Source organism: Notamacropus eugenii, chromosome 5 (assembly GCF_028372415.1).
Source record: "Notamacropus eugenii isolate mMacEug1 chromosome 5, mMacEug1.pri_v2, whole genome shotgun sequence".
Classification (NCBI taxonomy): Eukaryota; Metazoa; Chordata; class Mammalia; order Diprotodontia; family Macropodidae; genus Notamacropus; species Notamacropus eugenii.
In genome coordinates this window covers 441,342,499-441,348,168 of record NC_092876.1, presented here as the reverse complement: position 1 = coordinate 441,348,168, position 5,670 = coordinate 441,342,499, and the positions used below count along the sequence as shown (strand labels likewise).

The window sequence follows — 5,670 nt, the reverse complement described above, 5'->3', positions numbered from 1 at the left end:
GGAAATTTATTTTGAAAGATTAAAGTACTTCTCAGAAGCATCAAATTTGTGACTTATGTTACAAAATCCTACCAATCAAAATGTTGTTTTCAAGTACAAACTAATTAAGTCATATTTCCTCTCTTCCTAAGAGGAGTTATTGTTGCTCATTGATCTTTGTTCTCAAGAAACAGCATTGCCACCGACAGTTCTGATGCTCAGGATGGCACATAATGCTTCTTCGCCACCTAAGTCCATGCCTAAAGAGGCAGGCCACCACCTATGCTGTGTCCCATTCCAGCTGGCACTGGCACTTCATCCTGGGGCCATGGTGATCTACATGATGAACACTTTCTCAGCTTGTGAGAAGTTGAAAACTTCTTTGATTCTTGGGCACGTGACTTTGTCATCTTGATGAATGGAAAGCAAGGAATTGTAGCCACAGATGTATCCATTTGGGAGCATCATGGGTAGATTATTTTCATTCATGTATCATCTCCAGAAATCTTGCAGACTACCTGGAAGTTGACACTATGGGCCTTAGGCAGAGGCTGGGCCGGTGTGTTAAGTGACTTACTACACACAAGGAAGTCTGGTTTTTTTGAACTTCCATCTTCTTTATAACACTGTGGTGTTTTTATGGCAGAAAGGCCTGCCTGGAGTGCGATGGTGAAGATGGTGTTCTTTCCCAACTGATGTAGCCTGCAATTATCATACCTAAACTGCTGAATCAGCATCCTCCATCAGACAGGGTCCAAAAGATTCTCATAAGGAGAGATATGGTTGTCTGAAGGAAAGGCTAACATTCCCATCACTTGTCAAACCTCATCCAACTCACTTTCTTCAGCTTGACTGAAGTGCTTTCTTGCATGTCTCACAGAATCTACTCTTGTTCTGTCGAAAGAATTCAATGAACTCCTAAATCCTGAGGCTGAATTCCAGATAGCTCTTCATTTTCCTGAGCCTTGATTTGTTATCATGACACCCAAGTCAAACAACTCACGGTCTCCTGTCTTTCCAAAGATTCTTCCACTTCTTTGGCTATCAGGAACATCTCAATGTTCACCAAGTCCTCAATGCCTGCCTGGCGAGTTTGACTGCTGTGTTGTAGTAGCCACAGCGCAAAAGATGCTCCACCATCATGTAATCCATGCGTTTTTTTTTTTTTCTCTACATGTTGGCAACTGCTGGCTGCTCACTGCTGTGCTCTTTAAGGTGTTCAATTCTGGTTTTGCCCAACTTTGCACTCTTATCCTAGATCCACCTTGGATCGATTTGACTGCCTTTCTCTTGAGGATACTTAACTTTTCAACTACTTTGTCAAGAAGACTAACAACTGAATCAACAGCAGGACAACTGGTCAATGTTTTTTTCTAGTTCTGCACTGACCATTGTGACATGGCTGGTCTCTTGGTCAAAGTTTTTCTGTGCAGCTTGAAATTACTTGTTCAGTGTTTCATAGGGTACCTTGAGGGTTGGATACTCTTGCATCTTCAGGGTTATGGAAAGCTGAGCAGCTGATTCCTGCACCACCATTTTGGATTGACCAAAACATTACAGACCAAAGGAAGCCATCCAGGATGACATCTTTGTTGTCATCTTTGACACCTACAGTAGCCATGGGGACTTAAAAGTTAACGTTAATCACATTCTGTCTAGTGATGAAGCACAATCTCTCCCCAAAGCAGAGTGATTACTTCTGAAACAAATGTCTCCCTGATTTAGCTGAAATGAATCAGTAGCTCAATTAAAGAAGAATAAAAATGTTTCTCAAGATTAATGAATAAGTAAATTAAGAGGGAAAAACCCACATTTATCAAGTTCTTACAATGTGTCAATATAAGAGACTAAAATACAAATCAAAGCAATCCCTTATGTTAAGAACTGTACATTCTAAAAAAAGAAAAAAAAAGAAATCAATGCTTATGAAGCGTTTGTTGAGCTGGATTATTACAGATTAGATATACCAAGTTAAAACATCAGAGTAGTTTCTTTCAAGTAATTTTTGTTAATAGTTATTACCTTCCTCAATGTGCTATAATTTTGGATTTTCTCAAATGCCAGAAAGTTTTACATTTTAGATGTAATTCTGTATCATTTATTGTTTACCATAAATCTATTTTTCTACTCCATATAACATAGTAAAGTACTGATAATTAGTGTTTCATCCCCCCTTTTTCTGAGGGAGAGGTTGGACCAACAATGTCATTTCTGTAGAGAAGCCAATCTTACTAATATAGATGAGCAAATGCTCTGTATTTTTAAAAACGTTAGCCAAAGATTCCCAAATTGGGAAATACCAGTACCAGGGGACACTGGAATGATCTAGAGGGTGATGGTAGTATCCTCTGGTGCAATTGGGGGGCATTGAATAAAAATAAAGATTGATGGAAACTTAAAGAAGAAAATTTTGAAAAAAGTTCACATATGTTTCATCGATTGTGTAACAGATTTAAAGTCGTAGTGATTACCTTGTCTTCTGATTCATGTGTAAATTGGATTTAAGTGAGGCAGAGTTGCACGAAGTTGTCAGCCTCGCACTCTCCTCCTGAGTCATCATAATACAGTGGGAGGACAGAGTCAAGATGACTGGTGATGGCTTAGGATGCAGTGGATGACTTTGGCATCTTCAGTGTCTAACCAAGCTCTAAGTGCTCCTCTTTGCCTGCTTTATCTGCCTTCATGGCCATTAGAACAAATTGTTCTCATCCACCCATTCCACCAGATGAAGTCTTCACATGTTTGGGGTAGACACCTCCTCCCCCCCCAACTCACCAATGGGTTTGAGAACCATTGGTTACCCTTAACCTGGTTTGGCCCATCTGCTGAAATGGTTTACCAGGATTTGGCCCCTGGCATGTTTCAGCTTCTTGGAGACATAGGTTAGAGTTAGGCAGAACAGATGGACACCAAAAACGTAAAGAACCCTGAAAAGGGCTCAGCAACCATGACACCAAAGGTACTAGTCCTCCTTGAACACACCCTATATCTCAGTGATTACATTATTTTCCAAATAAACAAACAAAATGCAAGTTATAAGTGATCAGTGTCAAGTCTGTTGGCAGGTGAGCCTGTCTCATGTTGTCACATAAATTTAAAATAAATTATTAAAGATTCATCATTTAAAAATGTTTCTATTCTTTGAAATGATATGAATTTCAAAAAATGATAAAGGGTTAAAGAAAGTAGACTTCCAGGGTGTACTGAGTAATTTTTTTTTTTAAAAGCATAATTTTAGGAACCTTTGTGTAAAGTGCTAACTAAAGTATTGGAAGGTAAAGTAAAAATTCTCAGGGCTGTATGTTATGCTCCACAGACAGGCCTTCATTCTGAGGCTCTTCTCTATTCATTAATTCATGCTACATTTCAAATTATAGGCCTTTTTTTTTTTTTGGAAATCTGAAAAACCTTCTTTGTCTTTACTATTTAATTTTTCACTAAAATTTCACTAATCTATCTTTTTTTTCAAATAAAAATTCTTATCTTTGTGTCCAGATCTTTGAAGCAAGCCACTGGTGTTGTATTTATTCTTTAAATTAATTTAAATAGTATTGTTATCTGTTTTGCCTCAAAAAGGACATTTGTATTAGATATAGTTTTGATTACTTAAATCTTCAATTTTGCATGTTTAACTTGTCTTAAAATGCCTCCACATAGGTAGTATGGGTCTTAATAGGTTTATATCCAAAATATTTCACTTATGTTGATATTATTCAATGCTTTTTTTTCCTAACAATGTCTTCTGATTGTGGTTAGGGATTACTTCTGGCTCTTTAGTACCTAATATATAAATGGCACATAGAAAAGTGAGTGATCTTTATGGGTTTTTCTTTTACATACATTTTCTTCCTAAAAACAATTTATAAAATATTACATTGATAATTCATGTTACTTTGGCATTTTTCAATTTTCTAAATATTTTATTTTAAGATTGGTTATGAAGAAGAATTATTTTGAAATAATTAGCAACCTTACAGTTCAAGTAGGTTTTTCACATTAGATGTATTCTACTCATTCTTACCTTTGAAATTTCTATTTCAATAAAAAAAAATTTAGCTATGTTTTTAAGTTATAGAATTCTCTCAAAATCCATTGCTAAAGTATCTGGTAATAATTTATGAGTAGCAATTTCTTAGATGTTGCCTTTATAACTTATATTTTTTCCTGTTGGGCAATAGCCAAGTAGGAACCTTTTCAAAACCTATTAATAGCTTATTCCATAAAATATATTGTATATTCTCATTTGGCAAGTGACATTATCACTTGTAAGCTTTAGGGTGGCTTGTAGAAAAATAGGTACATTGATTCAGTTCTCTATTGGTGGACTTGGAAATGGTTATTATCATTCTGGAAAACAATATATAATTACATACATAAAGAGTTACTTAAAAAATTGATTGGACCCTGTTATACCACTCTTATACCTATTCTCAAAAGAGACATTTTAAAAATAAAAAGATGCTATATATATTTAAAAATATTTATAGTAGCTTTTTTGTGGTGACAAAAACAGAAACAAACTGGAAACTAAGGAGATGTCCATCGCTGAGAAGTGACTAAATCAATTCTGATATAAAAATGTGATTGAATACTATGCTAAGTTAAAAAAAAAGAGGAAACAGATAATTTCATGGAGACATATATGTTGTTGAAAAATGAAGTAAGCAGCAAAAATATACTAAAATTAATTAAATGCTATAATTAATACTATAATTATTATATAATTTTATTAGAAAAATGAATAAATCTGAATCCTGTTATAAAATGATAAAGATTGAAATGTATAGAACCAGGAAAACAATTTATGCAATAAGGCTATAAAGACAAATAACACTGAGGTATTTAAGAACAATGGTTCAATGAATAGAATACTGGGCCTACAGTTAGGAAAACTTAAGTTCAAATCTAGCTTCAGACTCTCAATATTTGTGTGACCCTGGGCAAGTCACTTAATCTCTGTTAACCTCAATTCATTCAAGAAGGAAATGGCAAACCACTCCAGTATCTTTGCCAAGGAAACATCACATGGGGTCATGAAAAATTGGATGTGACTCAACAGCATAAAACATATATTTTAAAATATGGCCAATGAGTGAATTTGTTTTGCTTATCCATGTATATTTATTACAAAGGAATTAATTGACTTTTTTTCTCTTTTTAATGGTGTGGGGTGGGAGGGGAGAGAAAATAGATCTGTCAATGAAAAAGGAATAAAAAAGGAAAAAAGATGGATTGTGAAGTGGGATGATTATGGGAAATTCCTCTTTTATAATTATTTTTTCAATCCATGGAACTTTTAAAATTCTCCCTCCAGTCAGTGATGAGCTAATACACTTTCCATTTGTACAGCACATTATCTATTATAATCAAATTCATTTTGGAAAGTGTGTTCGTCCTTTGTTGCCAAAGAAGATCATGCCATCAGAGAAATGATGACATGACTTGCACTTGACTTTGTTTTGAGTGAGGGAGGGCTGGGCAGGTCATCAGCCTCACTTCTCCTCCAGAGCCATCTGAATCCAGATATTCATCAGGATGACTAGAGATGATTCAGGAAGAGGTAATTGGGGTTAAGTGACTTGCCCAAGGTCACACAGCTAGTGAGTGTCAAGTGTCTGAGGTGAGATTGGAACTCAGGTCCTCCTGACTCCTGCACTGTTACTGTATCCACTGCACCACCTAGCTGCCCCT

At 35.6% G+C, this 5,670-nt stretch overlaps 1 pseudogene; it reads right to left on the bottom strand.

The window, feature by feature from the left end:
- Positions 1-315: 315 nt before the first annotated feature.
- Positions 316-1,526, bottom strand: LOC140503117 (E3 ubiquitin-protein transferase MAEA pseudogene; annotated as a pseudogene).
- Between the last annotated feature and the right edge of the window lie 4,144 nt (positions 1,527-5,670).